The following is a 20,030-nucleotide window of genomic DNA, read 5'->3' as shown; positions in this document are numbered from 1 at the left end:
GTTGTGTTTTTGTGTTTCTCAATTTTGACAATTGCTCTACACAGAACAAGAGCTCTCACAGAAAATGCCCCTTCTGGGGTTGTTTGCTGCCATATTTATTGGTAAGTAGAGACCTTCAGTATATATCTCTGTTTCCTTGTACTGCATGGAAAGAAAGCCAGTTTACTCTAGTGGTTAGGGTACCAGGCTAGAAAGCAGGAGACTGTGAGTTCAAGCCATGAAAGCCAGTTGGGTAAATTTGGGCTGGCTACAAATTTGCAAATTAAAAATGCACCTGGACTCTGTTGGGTTTTTTTTACTTGAAAACATTTTGCTTCTTATCCCAAAAAATTATTCTTCAGTTCAGAACTGAAGAAGCTTCTTTGATGAGAAGCAAAATGTTTTCAAGGGGGAAACCCCCCAATAAAGTCCAGTTTCCTTTTGAACAGCACTTTTGGGACAATCATAACTTGGATGAGTGAGAATCTCCATAGACATAGTCATATGAGCCAATCACTCTGTCTCAGACAATCCATCTCAGGGGTTCTTGTGAGGAACATAGGAGGAGGAAAGCATATTGTGTGTGTTTTCTGCCTTGAGTTAATTTGTAAAAACAATAAAGATGGGATATAAATAAATAACACTCACTCATGGGAAGAATCTGGCTGGGACAGTTGGCCTTGTAGATATCCAGGTCATGAGCAATTTAGACTTTAGAAGTACTAACAGGCTCTATGATGGGGTTTTTTTTTGGTGTTTTTTTTTTTACTTTTGACAAATAACTGCAGAAATATTTGAGAAAGCCAGTCCAGCACAAATGACCATTTGAAGGATCACAGTTAGAGGTAAGCAGCCTGTCTTTCTTCTTCATGGTCTCTGTATATGGTTGACTGGTGAGTTTACAATAGTGATGGTTGGAGCAGGAATCTAATCAGATGGGAATAGAAGATAGCACTGCCCTGCCAATAAAGACAGGATTCATTGCTGTGACATCCAAACAATGATGCTGGACAATTAAATGTACTCAAATGAAGGTCCCATACAAATCATATAAATAAACATCAATAGCTGGAAGTGTCATTGCTCTGGAAAAATGGAACCTGATCTGGAAGGAAGATTCACAAGCATGAAGACATCTATTTTACAAAACACTGATATCAAGACTTTCCACTTTAAAAAATGGACAAATTGATTAGGGGTGCAACAGAAGATAGCAATGCAATCCATGTAGAAAACTAACCCACTGAAAAATAAAGAGTATACAAAGAGCATGTTCTGTAAATGAGGTAATGGCTAGATAAAAGAAGGTAAGACCAAATATTGATTAGCAGAAATGTCTGAGATAAGGTTGGAAAGACCTTATACAGGCTTCAACACATTGTGTGAAGAAGGAGATGGATGAATATACTGCTCACTCTTTTGATTAGCAGAAATGGTGACTATCAAAAAGGCAACTATGAAAAATAGGAAATGGTAATTCACCTTTGCTAGAGGCTCAAAGATCTGACTATTTTCCTGGTCAGGGATGCAAACTGGTTTGATTACAAATATAATTATTCCAAATATACTATATTTATGCATGATGTGTAGCAGTAGTGAGTTCAACTCACCTTCACTATCGGTTCAGAACTGGGAGTGTGCGTGTGAGTGCTCCTGGCGCTTCTGCGCATGCGCAGAGTGTCTGTGATGACATCTGGGTGGGTGGGCAGAGCTTCCCGCCACCACCACTAGAGGTTCACCAGTTAGAAACCCACCACTGATGTGCAGACAGAATTCCATGTATACACAATTCCATGTATACACATTTTAAAATTTAAATACGGTAACTGTATACTCTGTATTAATACTGAATGAAAGGTGCCAGGTTTTTGTTGTATTTAATGTTTTATGTTTAATTGGTTGTGTCTTATATAATCCTTTAAAATGATTTTACATACCTTTTAATCTTTGAACCAGCCAGAGTTGGCTGAAAGAATTGTGTTTAACTCTCTAGTTGGACAACATTGTTGTAATCTTATTTAAATGATCTCAGATTTAGAAAACATAAAAGAAATTAATTTAAATCAGCAAGACATAAACTCTTTTAAATGGATGAGAATGATCTTTGGTATAATAACTGTCTTTGGTGACATGGCACAGATGTTAACAGATATTAATAGCCGCCCTGAGTCTCCGGAGAAAGGCGGCATATAAATTGAATTAATAAATAATATTGGATACCAAAGCAAGGATGGACTGTCATTCTATTTACAGGACTTACAATATAATCTAATATTGCACAGTATTAGGTTATATTGATGGAAATATTAAATTAACCTTGTATTCTTTTACATTTGTTTTCATTCTTAGAATCATATAAATGAACACTGAATGCTGGAGTTTGTCTCTTTTAGTCAGCGTACAGCAAATCAAACTGCTTAAATCTGTATAACATTGTTATTGACTCAAATACAGAATTCAAGTTGCATTTGGAGATGAGTTTACATTTATTTTTATCTACTGGAATCTTGAAACATTTTTAATTTGGACATTTTGTGCTCTGAACTTACTACTGGATAATATGAAATGTTTTCTTGTTCTGAATATCTATTAAACAATATTGAAATTGAAATTATGAGTTAGATTTATTTTTATATTAAAGTCCTATCATTCTGGGTCTAGCAAATGTAGCCACTGTATTCATAATATTACATTTCACTGTATTTGCTTAGCTAATGAATGTTAACCAAAGAAACAAAAAAGTCAGATATTTTCTCTTGGAATTCAAAAAAGAAATAAGGTAAAGATTTCAGAAAAAGACTACTTAAAACAGCTGATAAAATAGCAGTGTTAATATTTCCTTCTAATGATGTGGAAATATAAGCAATATAACATTTCTAGGTCAAGCCTCTTCTATAAAATCCTTACATATTTTATTTTAAAACAAAGCTTCCTAGCCAAAGATTTTAAGGAAACATACTTTTTGTCTCCTTTAAATTCTATAAAGGATTTTTGATAGGTTATCTTCAATAGTTTATCTTCACTGGCAGTTGGAAATCTAGCAATAATATCTCTTGGAAAGCCACCCTTTGAGAGACTCTCTGTTGTGTCTCTGCTATAGCTCTGAATTATATTTCTAGGACAATTTCAGAAACCAATTCTTTTGCAAGCATTATTATACTCTGCATTGCATTTGCTTTTTTCACATTATAGACTTTCATGCTACAAATGCAGTAGGAATTTACCACCTGATCCTTACCATGCTGCTAAAAATCCCTTGATGAGTTTTATTTAGTTTAGTTGTATCATCATCATTTCTAAACATTCACCTGATGCCTCCAAAACAAAATTACTCTTGTTTGTCAGAACCTATTCTTTCATCTCCATGGCTTTTTCCTACTTTCCTGATTGGAAATATATGTCGCTCCATCTTGCTCTTGCTTTTTTTCAATCTTCCAACTCACTTTATAATTCCGTATACCAGTCTAGTGTTGCAAATAGACATAATGAATTCTAATAGGCTAAGAGTTAAATAGTTAAATGCAAAATAGTTTATGAATAACTGGTCCCTCAAACGATAGGTTTCAAGGATGGATAACTCAGATATTATGTAATTCTATATTACTTTATTTATTTTTAAATCTATTGTTTAGAAGTGCTGGTTAATGAATTGGAACTTTGCTGCTGCTTGTACACCTCTAATTCAAAAAAGAGAACAAGATGCTGTCGCATGTGAAAGTCAGTTGGATATGTTGGTTAAGGTGTTGGACCAGGAGCACGGAGATTCAGGTTCTAGTCCACTATAGCCATCAAGTCTTACTAGGTGACTCTTGGCCAGCCTACCTCACAGAATATTGTGGGAAAAATAGGAGGTGGTGCACTATCTATGCCATCTATGCCAGGCGTTGTGGCACAGTGGTTAGAATACATTATTGCAGGCTAACTGTGCCAACTGTTTGATTCTCACTGGCTCAAGGCTGACTCAGCCTTCCATCCTTTCAAGGTCTGTAAAATGAGGACCCAGATTGTTGAGGGCGATATGCTGACTCTGCTGTATGCTGTAAACTGCTTAGAGAGGGCTGTAAATCACTGTGAAGTGGTATATAATTCTAAGTGCTGGTGCTACTGCTATCTTGAGCTCTTTACAAAAGGCAGAATATCAGTATAATAAATGATTGTGTATATGACTGTCTACATGTTAATCTGTAACATTTTAATCCTATATTGCTATTCAAAGACCTTGAGAATATTATTGAATCCTGGAGTTTTTGTCCTCAACTTGCTGTGATGGTTCCATTGTGTTATCTGTTGTGGTATGCGGCAGCCAGCAGAGCTGGCAGCAGAGTCAGATAGTGAGGAGGTTGGGGAGGAACATGGGCCAGTCCTGAGGGCTGGGGAAAGCTCGGACAAGGGCTCTGCATCGGAGGCAGAGAGGGAGATAGACAGCAGCGAAGCAGAGGAACAGCTGGAGCCAATTCCAGAGCTGCCAAAAGACAAGAACAACTCCGAAAGCACGGTCGACTTGCGAGTAAAGCCACACCTTGGAGATGATTGGCCCTTCCCATAGGAAACAAAAGAGGAGCGAACAGGGAGGGTTATTTTGCAAGAAACAATTTGTTCGTTTATTTGGTAGTTGCAAGAGTGGAAAGTTCTGTTCATGACTCTAAAAGACTCTGCCAAGTTTTGCATTACTCTGCGTTTGGAAACAAGTTATGTGGCATCTTGCCAAACGAGATAAGGTGTGTGATAAATATTTCTTTGAAAAACTGTTTGGACAAACCTTGCTGACTGGGACTTAAAGTAATTCACAGTCGTGTAAATAAATGAGGTTTTGCCGAGACCAATTCCTGCTTCCTGCTTTTTAAGGGAGCCTAGGTCATAAGATTATCTTTATCCGATGAGTTAAGTGTCATTGAATAAACGCCCCGTTCCAAAATGCATACAGACCAAAAATTGTCTCTAGGGCACAAGGAGTATGTAGGACTTGAGGCCAATGAGTTCCCAGGACAGGAAGGAAATAAAATCCGAATATGGCAGACGTCTCTCCAGTTTATTCTTAAATCTAAAGCAAGACGCTTCATAAGGCCCCCATCCCCATTGGTTTGCAATGTTAATACAATATTAAGGACTCATCCTTTAGCACTGAAGGAACTATTTCACTATTATATGAGAGCTCTCTACTATCCATAATTGAACAACTAGGTTCTCAAACTATAATATGTATGCCAAGCCTGAGGAAATATTTTTATGGAAGATCATATTTCTCTTTCCATCAGATTTGGGACTGATTTTCAGATAGGCATAACTCTGAAGGATAGCATATTCCCACTACTACCTTTGAGACTTGTAGGATATGCCACTGGATACTACAAGACTGGGGAAATAAGGTTAATAAATCATAAACAAAGATTATAAAATTATAGAACTGAAAGGAGGCCACTAAGACTACTCAGAACAGGAGTGCAAAAGAAAGTATTCCTGACCTATAGCTGTCTGGTCCATTCACCATTTTTTTTTAGTTTGTACATTTTTCTAATGTTTTATCCATCCAGCACATTCTGTAACTTAAACTATTTCTGGAATAATAGCAAATAAGTCATGGCCTCATTTTGTGTCATACAAAATTCCTTATATTTGATAAACATAGTCTTATCCACTCCTGAGACTTTTCTTCTCAAGGTTACCTTATACATACACAATTCCTTCGTTTTGTCTTTATAGGGTTTGCTTTTAACTTCTAGTTCTCATCAGGGCCATTCTCTGAATATGAACTATCACCACCATCTTTCTGGATTTAATTTCAACTTGTTCCCTTGGATTTCGAAGAAAAGAAAGAGTAAAACTGGAATACCGACGGGATCTCACTTCAAAGATCTGATCAAAATTCAAAGCTCCCTAGGCGCTTTCTTGTAGATGTTAAACAGTATTGAAGGCAAGACATTGCTATGGAATATAAAAGGACAGAGATATAGATGCTGAATTGTAATTCTGAGTATATCCCAAAATTAAAGACCAGGTTCATTTCAAACAAAGTCCCAAAGACCAACCCTACCTGAACATCCAGAGGGATCCATGGTTCATGGTATTGAAAGTCACCAAGAAGTTCAAGAGAACTACTACAGTAGAGTCACATTCATCCCATCTTTTTTCCAGCACAAGTCATCTAGAAAGGCTACCAAAACAGTGCAGTACTCTTGGAGCAATGGAATGAAAATGCCTTACTTGCTCAGCTGACTGCCAGTGATGTTCTTCAGGTTCAGGAAAAAAAAACTATCTTGGATCCCAGCCAATCAGATCTCGAATTGCAAATAAGCATGAATCAACTGACTGAATGGTGATGTTGCAATGCGCTATATTATAACAGGAATTCAAGTATTCCAAACCATTTAAGACATGAACTATTTCTGATAAAGTTAGAATTTGACCATTTAGCATTCTATCATACCAGACTGTGTGGCCCTGAAAATATGAGATCTTTTCAGTATCCAGCTGTCTGGAGATGCACTATGACAGATGCCTCACTAATTTTATTTTCACCAAGAATGAAGAATTCAACATTACGTCTTATTGGGAAGAAGCTGCCAAAGTCACACACACAATACCGTGATGTACACTAGGGAATTAAGTGAAGTGATTTGTGTTTCATTGTTCTGTTTGGCTCCTTGTACTCTGTGAGCATGAAACATTTATTAGTAATCCCACTGGAAGTTCTTTAATAGTTAGTTTAAAGCCAGAGGCAATACATTCATATGGGCCATTAGTTGAATACTGAACAACTAACAACATGCTCATTAATGTATGTATAAAACACACGCAGATCATTTTATGGCGAAGCAACTCATTCACAGCAGGTGAAAATACAAAATGTAATCCCAAAAGGAAAACAAAGAGATGCACGTAGTTTCATATGTCACCCACTGACATATGGAGTATATGCCCCTTAGGTTGTACATAAAAAAACTAAAAACGAAAACAAAGAGAATTCCACTTTCTAACCTGCATGTGAGCTGGAATAAATGCTTTCCACCATCATATAGTAGGTAGGACAACCTCACAAGTTTTGTTGAATAGGAAACCAATAGGCTGACATATTGAAACACCCACCAATACATGAACACTTAAAGTAATTATAAAGCATCCTCCCAGGATTTCATTTTCTATGTAGATTTCCACCTGTTTTATTCTCATATAAGAAATATCAAATTGGGTTAATCTAAGTATTTCTATGACTGTGACAGAACATGTTAAGTTATAATTTATATAACAGAACAGAAAAGGCAACAGAATCCATTTAATTAAATTTCTACTTCTTGGCTCATTCCATTGCTTTTTAAAATTCTTCTCATGCTATGTATGTTAGTTTGTAATGAATCTTCCATTCTTTTTAGTGGAATCCTTTCATATCAATTGCTATTCTCAAATATAACATGTTTCTACTGACTTTCAGAGAAGTCCTGTGATTTGCTATTGGGATTCTTTCTTCATTTTAATATGAGCTTTTTAGACACGTTTTCTATTATGTATTTACTAACTAACCTGAATTCTTTTTAAAATGGTTTTATTTTATTTTTTCCTTATTTTAATTCCTGAGTATTAATGTCCCTAGGATTTATTCAATGTTTACCACTGTTTGTACTTGAGAAAAATATTTGCATTCGTATTTTAATTTAATTAATAATTAATTAATTAATCAAATCTGTAATATATTAGTGTTTGCATCATTGCAAACATGTAAATTGTTTAAGTCTATCAACAAACTCTATGACAAATGATTTATGACTGCAATAAAGTTATTGAATTTGAATTTCTGGCAGATTTCTTTTATATTTCTAAAACAATAGTCCTATTCATAAGAGCTACTGTAGGCTGCAAAAACCTGACTTATTAGCATAAATGAATATTATCTGAAATGTTAGCTATGCTCCATTTTATAAATAGATTCATAGCCTTCCTTCCTTCCTTCCTTCCTTCCTTCCTTCCTTCCTTCCTTCCTTCCTTCCTTCCTTCCTTCCTTCCTTCCTTCTTTCCTTCCTTCCTTCCTTCCTTCCTTCCTTCCTTCCTTCCTTCCTTCCTTCCTTCCTTCCTTCCTTCCTTCCTTCCCCTCCCCTCCCCTCCCTCCCTATATAGACATATCTAACCAGTGATCATATTTTGCCTTCTTTAAAACAAATGTAGCTAAAATTAAGTCTTTCCATTAATGGCAAGTATATTGTCGAACATTTTTCCACAAAGGATATTTCCACTGCTTATTTAAATGATTGTAGTGATAAGTATTGATGATAAACTGCCTTTCAAAGAGTATTTCAGTCTGAAAGAATATTATCATATAGATCTGTGATGGCGAACCTATGGCATGCGTGCCCAAAGTGGCACGTGGAGCCATGTCACTGGCATGCACGGTGTTGCCAGTTTCTCTTCAGGGTTCTGGCATGCATGCGCACGTGACATCAGCTGGCTTTTGTGCATGCGTCACTGCCAGAAACTGGAAGAGCTGGTCTTCCGTTTTCCAGCGTGAGCATACACACTGGCCAGCTGATTGGTGCATGCACAGGTGCAGCAGTAACCAGAGGACGTCTGGCTGGTGCACATGCGTGCGCTGGAACCTGGAAGTACCTGTTCTGCCCCAGCTACGGACCCCAAAGAATGCAGCACACATAAAGTCCATACAAACCTTAGTTTACTAATTAAGGACTACTAATGAGCTTTCTTAGTAGTTGTTCGAACACAAGTACAGTTTAAATCAGTTTTTTCTGAACAAGGGCTGTTAATTTAACTTCATTAACAGCCAACAAGAATCCAAAGAATAATAATTCAATTCTGAAGCACAATATTTCAGATAACCATAATCTTTCTATGGTTGGCAGAATGCCCAGAAGCAATTTGCAGAAAAACTGACAAGAGAGAAACACAAGCCGAATCAAATGTTTCTGGAATCAAGACACGAAGGAATATGAACAAAGTTGTTTCCTGCAAATTGCTTCAATTGTCGTCCTTCCTTAAATAGACTAGGGGAGTAGCCAATTAGCCCCAAGCCTTACTCTCGAGGAGACCTCCTGAGGAGCCACTACTGCCTTTTAACAGCTCTGCGTGCTCGTGCATCAAGAAGAGGCTCCTCCTCTTCTTCCTCTTCACTTATGGGAGCTTCTGGAGGTTCTGAAGGCCCTGGCTGAATCCCCGCCTCTGACATCACATCTTTTTCCAGCTTCCTCATTGTCTGACTCAAGCACCAGCTGCACAGGCTGCTGGCACAGCACCACACCAGCCGCCTCACTGTCGGAATCAGCTATTAACTGCACAGACCACTGATGGGCCACAACAGTACCTTATCCGGGACACTCATGCCCCCTGGGCAGTTTCTCTTCCTGGATGCAGCCCTGATTAGTGTGTGCCCGTGCACAAAGCGTGCATACACACAAAGTGCTCCCTTTTCAGCACTTGGCGCCGCGCACACATGCACACTCCCTTTTCGACACTCATTGCCAAAAAGGTTCACCATCACTGATATAGGTGTTCTTCAGTGTTTTCTTTTTTGTTTCTTCTGTCTGCTCACCTTCAATGAAATGAACAACTAGATTATTTTGTGCAGTTCATGTTATTACTACATATTTCAGTAAGCACTTTTTAAATTGATTTGTAAGGCCTTTGTTGGTTTAAGAAGCAAGATAAAACCCAATATGCAGCAAAAACATTATCTGCTCTTTCTGGGTTTGATGGAACCAAGGAATGTATTGTTGGAAGTAACCTGCAGAGCATAGAGCTAAAAAGAACCAGTAATGACAGCAGAATTGGCCATGTTTAAGTAAATGCATGGATTTGTTTTTATAATAGGGAATGTGTGAACCATAATCATGAAGTCAACTGCAAAAGAAGACTCCTGCTGTGGATTTTTTCGCTGTGAAGAAGAGACTTAACCAACTTCTTCACTCATACTGAGTTAATTTAGAAATTCCACACAGCTTAGAATTTAGCAGATGCTCACTCATCACAAGATGTGGGGCCAAAGGCTATGTTAATTGAAGTTTCTGTTTTCTTCCAGGATTGTAAACTTCCGATAAATACTTTGCTACAGTCAGTTTCCTTGAAACAAGGTTTCACAGTTTGTAATCACCAAATTATTTCAGTGGTACAGCTTGGGTGGGTAAGTAGCAAGCAAGCAAAAGGTGAACAGATACAGTAGTCTCAAAGCAACATTAACCTGAGGCTCAACAACCTGCATTCAACTGTGTTACAATTGCTGCTAATTTTTCCATACTATTACTACCTTTGTGGCATTTGTTATCTTGGCTGTTCTTCTGTCTGGGATGGTCACTGAATAGAATCTAGTGGATTTAAAATGCATTCTGAGAAACTGGTATGTGTGTGTAACAAATGATGATTAGAACCTTGAATTACAAATATTATGATTATTAACTTCCTTCAATTTGATTTCTTAACCTAACTTTCAAGGGTACAAAGCAGAAAACGAATGAATAACCTTGTCTTGTTTATTAGTCTTCCAAGTATAGCCTGGTCAGGGATAAATTCCTGTATCATCAGAACAGCAATCCGTGAAGAAATTTATAACGTTTTAACTAACTGAAGGGAGAAACCAAAAGGAGATTTAGGTTGTGTTAATAGAAAAGGCACTAGGGAATAGAAATTTTCCTCCTCATTCAGCCTTCTCAAGGAATTCAATTACAAGAATGTAACTATGATCTAGAATCTATTACTTGGGTAGTACAAATGCAATCAATAAAATATATTAGAGAGTATCCACACTATGTCATCATTTCTGTAATAGACAAAGCCTCATTATTCCACTTGTTTTGCAGCTGCTGTAACCTAATTTTCAAGAGTTCCATTGTAGAATGATATCAAAGATTATTACGTTTACATCTCCAGACATGGGTTATATCCACAGAAAAGACAAAACAATCAAGCCAATTATGTAACAGCAGAAACCTGATTAGGTTGTACTCAGAGATCAAATATATCATCAGAATCTGAAAAGGTCAGAATAGCCACAAAGTGACCTCTACATTTTATGGCAAAGAATGAACTAGTTACTCATCCTCTAATGTGCATATAAGTTCCACTGGACAGAGGTAGACAGCTGAATGTAGATATAGGATCTACACGGCAGCCAGCCTTCCTCTTAGATGCTAACCGTGCAACTTTATTTGGCTTCTTGACATGTTCTACGTGGAGAATTGTCCTGACATTGCTATTTTATAGAGCTCAATATTCTACATAATATTTACTATTTGCAGAATGTCATAATGTCAAATTATCAGATGAAAGCTATTAAACAAACTCTGGGGTTCAGCTCCTTATTTCCATATTTTCTGCAATCTACTGCTGTATCTATTACTACTAAGCTTCTAATTACTCCAATCCCTCTTTTACATTTTTTTATTTCTATTTTTTAAATGTTCTTATGTGAACATAAGAAAATTTCTCTAGCATTCTGTATTGTACTATCTACAGCAGGGGTGTCAAACTCGCGTCGCCATATTGTCATGTAACGTATTGTGACTTTTTCCGCTTTCACTAACACAGGGTGGGCGTGGCCAGCACGTGACGTATCTGGTCCGCAGGCTGCGAGTTTGACACCCCTGATCTACAGTATATTGACAACAACATAGAGACAAGCTTGTATATTTTTTTGTCTCTACAATTAAGATCTCTTCATCTGACAATAGAGAATTTGTCTAGTTAATTTTTTTAAAAAAATGAATTATTTACTTTGCACCTCCTAAATCTATATGTGGATCATCACTTGCCATTCAAAATCTGCACTTTGGAGAATTTATTATAAACTCTACTTATGGAATTTCTCATCTTTATGGTATTAACATTCTAATCCTTTTAAAATAATCTCAACCTTAAAGGGATGCTGTAAAGTTTTAAGTGAAAATTGATGCCCCCTCCCCTTCAAGGATTGTAATGTGCAGGTTTTTGTGTAAAAATGAACCAATCTATATTAGAGAGATACTATAAAGCCTTGCTATAACTCATGGGGCACAGATTGCTTCCTTTTCACTTTATTTTTTTTTCCTAGGCCATAAATCTGTTGCAATTTATGAGCTGTGGGTATCTCTCTGCAGCTAAAATTGAAGCATTCTTTCACGTTAGTGCTACTTTATTGTTTACCATTTCCTTTGCTTTTTTTGTGGTATAAAAATCTGGTTCATTTTGTTTTTTATGAATATCTGAGGATATCCCCTTCAACACATTCACACATCCTTCATCAATCTCGGTTTGGCACCCCTTTTGTATTTCTGGATTATATGCTTTAATTCTGACTTCTAATGAGTTCATAGGAGAGAGAGGGAAGGAGAAAGACAGCAGACAGATAGACAAAGAGAGAGAAATAGAGAGATTGAAATGTTATCAGGCCTTTTCAGATCTGCCCTATAACCTCGTAGATCTTCTAGAAAGTTTTCTTTTTCCCAGTACATGACACAATCAGAAATATTTGATGCAAAGCTGAAAATGTTATATCACAAGTGCTTCAAAATGATTATTTTTCCTTTATATTCCCAGCTGTAATCTTTGATCTGTGACTTACTTTTATAGATATATCTCATATATGGGACTGTGGCAGAAGAAATCTCTTTGATGCTAATTCATGCCTTTCCCCGTTCTCTTTTAAAATTGCTGCATTTTGTGGCTTGTGGCTGTCTTCCTTAGGCAAAGGAATCTGTGGCATTGGTAAAAGAAAGCAAGATGGTGGCTATCACTATTTGACATATGATCCATCCCTTTTTACATGCTTATGACTCTCTTGAGATTTAGTGACTTCAAAAAACCAGCAACACATTATATCACAAATGTCTACTATCTCCAAGATTGTATATCACTGGTTTAACTAACTATTATCTTTAAAAAAATCCTAGTTTAAAATAAGTGGATTAGGCACTTTGGGTGGACATCTGATAATGAACAGTTGTGCTTTTGGGCTTCTAATCCTTACCATTTTTTGCCTCCAAATCATTTGAAAACTTAAAACTTTTCCTTATTTCCTTTTTAAATTATTTATGTGCCTTAAAACACGAGGCCATGAATGCTTCAACTTTACAACATCTATCCCCATTTTTATTTTTTAATTTGGAAATCGGCACACTTGTGCTGCTTGGTATGAGGCACATCTTCTATAATGTAAAACATAATTAAAATTAAAATTGCCCTTTCAGCAAAGAAAAAAGGCAGAAGCTGTACCTGCTAACTACAGCTGTAATATGTTCTGTGGAATTATAAGATATGGGAGTTTTCAGAAACATAAAAATAGAATTTAGCATACTTAAGATTACTTTTCAGTTGTTACATGCTCTGTTCTACATAAAGCAAAACGAACAGTGCATGGCACGGCCAACCTTACAGGACTCTTGTTTGGTTTCTCCTGTCTAGTTGTGTCTGACTCTTGAGCGCAGTGCTCATCTCCGTTTCTTGGCCAAGAGATCCAGCATTGTCCAAAGACATTTCCGTGATTATGTGGCTATGACTATATGCCGAGGTGCACGGGAAGATGTTACCTTTCTACCTAAGTGGTACCTATTTATCTACTGGCATTTTATTGCTTTCAAGCTGCTAGGTCGGCAGGAGCTGGGGTAAGTAACAGGAGATCTTCCTGTCAAGCGGCACTCCGGGTCCTACAGGGCTGGCAGCTTTCCAGCTCATAAGCTGAACATCTTTGAATGCTGAGCCAGCACGCCCCCTACAGGACTGTTATAGATGCTTAAAATAAATGAATGAACGTGTGCTTGTTTGTTCAGGCATCTGACGTCTGAACAATTCAAGTTATGAAGAGTGACGGCAAGACTTAAATTTCAGTGACATTCTAAAAAGGGTGATTTTAGGATGCTAGGATATAATTGTAAGCTTTCCTATGATCTGCTATTGATGCTTGACAAGATATATTGTAATACTTACAGATATACCAGTCTTCATTTTTCTTGATGTTCGGGTAAAGAAAGCAACAGAAGAAAACAGAAACATATATTTCTCACTCCAGTATCTTTTGCTGGACCATTAGAAATGCAAAACAATGGCAGCACTGTGGACTCGTAGTATATCTTTTAACTTTTCCTTAATTTTGGAAGTGAGAAAGGGCATTTAAAAAAAGAACCTGTGTAAACAGGGAGATTAATGCTGAATAATGCCAATGAATAAAGACAAGGAGAGGAAGAGCACAATGGGATATCTAGTTTTATTGGAAATATTAATGTATTTGATAGTGCAACAGATAATTGATTATTGTATACAGGCAGACTTGAACATTTTGGATGCAGATGAGATGGTTGCTGTAAAAAAAGAGTCACGTTTTACTGACAGTATTACTGACAACATACCCAGCAGACCTTAACGTGATGTTTTAACAGATCCATGCAAAATGGAGCCACTATGCAACATTACTTGAGAACTTTGCTACAAGTAGAGAAGGCCTTGAAGGGGAAGAACCATGCAAACAAGCTTTCACAGAAGCAAAAAAAAAATTTAAAAAAAAATGATGATATCAGACATTTCGCTTATCAGTCAAATTGGAATTGATGGGGCTGTGGCACATGTCATGAAAGGCAGTAGTGAACACCCATAATGTTTGCATCACATTCACCCATAGCTGCAGAGTAAAATTATGCACAAATAGATGGGAAGCTGTAAGGTTTGGCTCAGGATGTTAACATTTCAACCAGAATCTGTTTAATCTCATCACTGATCACCACCTACCAGTAGATTAGCTGAAAGGTTTGCTCAAAGGCTCAATAACACGTTGCAGTCAATGAATCAAAAGCTTGCAAATTTTCTATTTGCATATCACAGGGCAGAAGTCATAACAACAAATCAAATTCCTTAGGCTGTACTTTAAGTTTACGTTTACACCTTCTCAAACTTAATTTGGGAAGAGGTGATCAGGTCAAGCAATGGAATCAAGCTGAGTAATATTTTCATGTGGAAATTTGACATTTATCCATGGACAAACTGTGCTAGCAAGAGACTACAAAGGGGAATAAAAGTGGATAACTGTGGATCAAGCGGATCAAAGGAAAAAAATCTGGATTATTTTTCTCTGTTGTCAAGATTGCCCATGATAACATTTGGTAATGACATATTGACTGGTTGAAGAGATCAGAAGAAAAAGTTGTGCCTGGTGTGATAGGAGATAGTACCTGTTTTTGCTTCATTTTTCTAATCTGATGAGAATAGTTATCCTAAGTTTGACTTCTATGCAAGTTGAAATAACTTTTAGAAAGTTATGTTTGCACAATTTTCTTTTAATATTTATTAAATTGCTCCAAATTGCCAGCAGTAGTGTCTCCTACTGAAAGTGGCAGATCTTAGCTGTAGAGCCCTTTCATCTGTAAAAACAGCTACAGAAAACTGCAGAACAGATTGTTTTTCAATTATACAGTTGCTTTATTTTTCATTAGAGGAAATTATACACTACTTAATGTTTTTCATCTTGGATCTATCATTCTGGTTTTCAGCACAACTGATCGAGGCAAAAGGAAGTTCTCAGGGGAATGCACCTGGCCTTATAGTCTCTATTTTATATTTACAAATCTGCCCATTCCTTTTTTTAATTATCCAAGATAGTTAAGTTTTGTAGCCTTAGAGAAATTTCCTGTTAGCTCATGAGAGAGGGATAGGCCCATAGAAATATAAAATTACTTGGCTATGCCAATTCATGGCCATGTTGAAAATGACTGTATTGAGATTTCTAATTGATTCTAAATCTCTTTTTATTGATACACATTGGCATAGCTTGCTCATAGAGAGGGTTCCTCACAACCCCACTGGTACAATCCATGGAGATGCAACAAGGTTATTCTGGTTGCATACATTTTATGGTTCTAAAATTATTTTCCATTGGTCCGTAGTAAAAAGGTGTTTTCATACAGCAGTCACATCATTCTATCTCTAAGATGGGATTTCAGGCTTAGGGTAGGACTTTGGTTAGCATCAGGACCATAAATAATGGGTTATCTTAACATCACAAACTTCAGGCTTAACAGCAGTTGTCTTTTTGTAAGTTCTCCTTTTCATAATGATGTCTGGTTGAGTCTGGCTGAAAGAAAAAGAATCATAAAAAGAAGAGGAAGCCTTAACTTCCTCTTAATTCTTGTTCCTCAAGAATTAGCACATATTGGTAACATTTGTGGCATGTTCCCTTTGTCGCCTGTTTATTGATGATGCATTTCCTGGAAAGACAGAATAATTAAAGGCAAACTCCTGGCAATCACCACCCAGGGCAGTAAAAGTAGTTTTAAAAAAGGTGGCAATCAACCAGGGCAGAGGTATCACAAATAGAGCCATTTATATAAGAAAATTATATTGCGCACACTTGGCATGAAAAGTATTTGGAACATCACTTACACTGTTCCATCAAAATGTAACACCGACATGATATACATTTTCTACCTGGATGTAGTCCAACGCAATATTATTCCACTTAGCTGAACATAAATTCTATTAAACTCAATGGAAGTTAATTTGGGGTACATATAGTGTCTCTGAAATGAAAGCAATCAAACTGAGCACCCACCTTGCCAAGGAGATTAGAAATATCTAAAATGACATTAGCGTTATTACTTGTAAAAATATCAAGAACTAATACTGGTTCATAGATTATCATGTATTTCTGTTTATCTCACTACCAAAGAAAAGAACTGTTCTGATTTTCCTCCAGATCATCTCCCCTGCTTCTTTCTTCTCTGGCCCCTCTTCAATTTACTCCAGGTAATCCCAATGTAGCTCTGTGGGTTTTTGCTGCTTTTTTTCTTTGCCCAGCTGGCTCTGTGCAGAGCAGCCTTTGGCTGAAGCTCAGTTTGGCAACGTAAAGGAGCCCCGCGCTCCAAATGCCTGCAGCTGAGCAGGTGGAAGGTCAGGTTGTGCTGCCAACACTGTAAACAGTCCCAGCATCGGTGCCACTTTGAATAAAGACGTCAGTTCCTATGCCTGTATCTCAGGAGGCCATTAAATTACTGGATTCTTCCACTTCCCCCCAACCACTCTGTATTAAACTTGCTTTAAAAGATATGCTTTCTTTTTTAACAGTAACACTGATGAAAGGGTTAGTCCATTGGGGGTTCGGGATGGTGATGTTTTAAATAGATTAAAACTTATTTCCATATCCATTTTCCATCCCCAGTCTTTCCCAATGCAGAGATTTATTGAATGCAGCTTACCCTCCTGTAAGCACTTATTAATATAAATTCCCCAAGATCCTTTTTTCAAAAATTGCAGATTTCCCACCCAGGCTTCTTTATGAAGCCTTTTAAAGCATAAATTTCCCCGGTGTTATCTCTCTTTATTATGTCAATACCCTGTTTTATATGCAATGTTCTGCAGGAGATTCTGTGTGGAGGAAATCACTAGCAGGTTCCATGCAGAGCTGCTGCTCATGGTGTGGGAGAGATGATTCTGGCAGGTTTTGAGAATTAATTCTGTGAAAATCTGCGAAGGATTTCTTTTTCATCTATGCTTGCAACTGCACAACTCTCTGTACCAGTGGTGAAATCCATTTTTTTTACTACCAGTTCTGTGGGCATGGCTTGGTGGGCATGGTGTGGCTTGGTGAGTGTGGCAGGGAAAGGATCCTGCAAAATTGCCATTCCCACCCCACTCCTGGGGAAGGATAATGCAAAAGAGCCTTGATAGTACAGGGGTTTAGTGCACCCTGTAATTAACACAGCTGCCTGCAATTTCTGCTGGTTCGAATCTCTCCAAGGCTCAAGGTTGACTCAGCCTTCCATCCTTTCTAAGGTAGGTGAAATGAGGACCCAGTTTGTGGGGGCAATAAGCTGACTTTGTATAAAACATACAAAAGAATGAAGGCTATTGCTTAACGCATTGTAAGCCGCCCTGAGTCTCCGGAGAAGGGCGGCATATAAATCAAATTAAAAAAAAAAAAATCCCCATTCCCTCCCCACTCCTGGGGGAAAGATATTGCAAAATCTCCATTCCCATCCCACCAGCTAGAGGTGGTATTTGCTGGTTCTCCGCTACCGGTTCTCCAGAACTTGTCCGAACCTGCTGGATTTCACCCCTGCTCTGTACACATACAGATAGTCCTCATGTTATTACCATTCATTTAGTGACTATTTGAAGTTACAACTTTGCTAAAAAAAAATGTGACTCACAATCAGTCCTTGCACTTACAATTGTCACAGTATCACCATGGTCATGTGATCATGAATCGGTTGCTTGGCAACTGGCATGTTTTCACGACAGTTGCAGTATCCCAGGATCACATGATCACCATTTTTTTTAATCTTCTCAGCCACCTTCTGATAACAAAGTCAATGGGATACACAGGATTTGCTTAACAACTGCAGCAAAAAAACTTATAGATTTGGATACAACTCGCTTAACAACCACATTATTTAACAATAAATAGTCCCAGTCCCAATTGTGGTCGTACGTTGAGGACTACTATACTGTATATAGGAAAACTAGCATTGAAGATAAAATGCTTGCTCCTGAGTAAGGTGTGAGGAAGAACCTTACTAGTTTGCAGGATCAGTAAGTCTTCTGCTCTTTATTGTATTTTACACATTTAGGAATAAATGTAGGAGAAAAGTGACAACAACTACAAGCAGAAAATTATTTACTCAGTCTCTCCTCTTAGATCTCCCGACTTCCCTTTGTTACTGTATATATTTATCAGTATTATTAAAACTTGGCTGAGATAAGTAACTTCTGATCTTCTTAGTGGCAAAGTTCACTAGTAAGTAAAATATAAAACAGCACTTCTATTATCAGAGGGAAACTGAGCGGTTTAAAGAGAAACAGAATTTCACTCAATACACTTTGTACCCACCATAATTTAATAAGCTATCTTATCTCACATTTCTTAGTTCCTTGATTTGCAATGATTAAAATCCCTTACTAAACATTAGCATTACAATACATGCTGGTATCTGTATGTCAGAGCAAAAAGGGAGGAAAAAGGAAATCATATTAAACAAACAAAAGCGAACTGGTTCCAGGCTGTGAACTGGGGATGAAGTTGGCACCATCCCATTGTAATAGCTCTCCTGGTTTTATGACCTCTAGATGGCGCAGATTAGTTTTCGTGTAAGAAAAGCCCCTGATGTATTTTCTACTCTTCAGATCTTTCAAACCGGTTGGGAAACAACTCAAGAAAAAGTTGCAGAGAAGACTTCTAAAGCTGAGAAGTCGATACAAGATTAGCAAAGTGGAGCCTACAAGTGGACGTTGGCTAAGCTAGAATACTTAATAGATATTATCTACTTAAATGGTCTGCAGCATCTGACAATGAAATGACCAATGTCAGCTGGAAAGATTATTTCGGTAGCTTGAAACTGGATATTCTCCACATGTTTTTAACCTACTGACTGCTCAGAGGGGTTTAAGTGCTGTAGTTCTGTATAAGGTAAGTTTTTTTTTTTAATGAAAGAAATTTAATGTTTGGAGACAATCAATAGTATTCAGGGCAGAGCTGTGTTCTAGCAATCTAGTAAAGTTTTCAAAATATTAATATTTCGGGGTGAGGAAAGGACTATTGTGTGAGGACGTTGCTCTGAAAAGCATCATGTATCTCTTTTTTCACTTAGACAACTGTGTTACTTTTCTCAGTTGAGGACTTGTTCAGAATTAGTTTTTTCCTCACAGCACATGTAATAAAGCATGAAATTTATATCAAATCTGCTTTCTCTTTGCCGTATAGGTTTTTACAATGGTGCGTAAGTAGCTTTAGTGGACTTTAGTGGACAGTAATTTCAGGGCTTCCATGAAGGAACTGCGGTTTAATTATTTGGATTGTACAGAACACCAATTTAATATTTGTAGTTTTTATGCCGTCTGGAACAAAGAACATTACTGCGAGGCAGTAACTTGCTGAGATGAGGTTGATTGAATGTGGGGAATTACATGCCTGTAAATACAAGTTCAGCAGCCTGCACAGTTTTGTTTCTAGAGAAAAGCTTTCTCAATATTGCTCATCCGGAGCAACAGAGAACCAAGCACTGGTGATAAGAGATGATGATCACATTCTGTGGATCCCTGAGTATATTAATTAACTAAGATATATGGGGATATTTATGAGTTGAACTGGAAATATTATACAGTCA

At 37.3% G+C, this 20,030-nt stretch overlaps 1 protein-coding gene across 1 annotated transcript in view; it reads left to right on the top strand.

Annotated features, from left to right (window-relative positions):
* The first annotated feature begins 19,041 nt into the window (after positions 1–19,041).
* EDAR (ectodysplasin A receptor) overlaps positions 19,042–20,030 on the top strand; it is a 96,508-nt gene continuing 95,519 nt past the window's right edge. The window contains exon 1 of the mRNA XM_034419382.3: positions 19,042–19,333. The gene's annotated coding sequence lies outside the window, so the exon portion shown is untranslated. The remainder of the gene's footprint in view (positions 19,334–20,030) is intronic.

Source organism: Pantherophis guttatus, chromosome 5, assembly GCF_059756535.1.
Source record: "Pantherophis guttatus breed Tessera chromosome 5, ASM5975653v1, whole genome shotgun sequence".
Classification (NCBI taxonomy): Eukaryota; Metazoa; Chordata; class Lepidosauria; order Squamata; family Colubridae; genus Pantherophis; species Pantherophis guttatus.
Note: the sequence above shows the minus strand (reverse complement) of the source record. Positions and strands in the feature narration are given on the sequence as shown.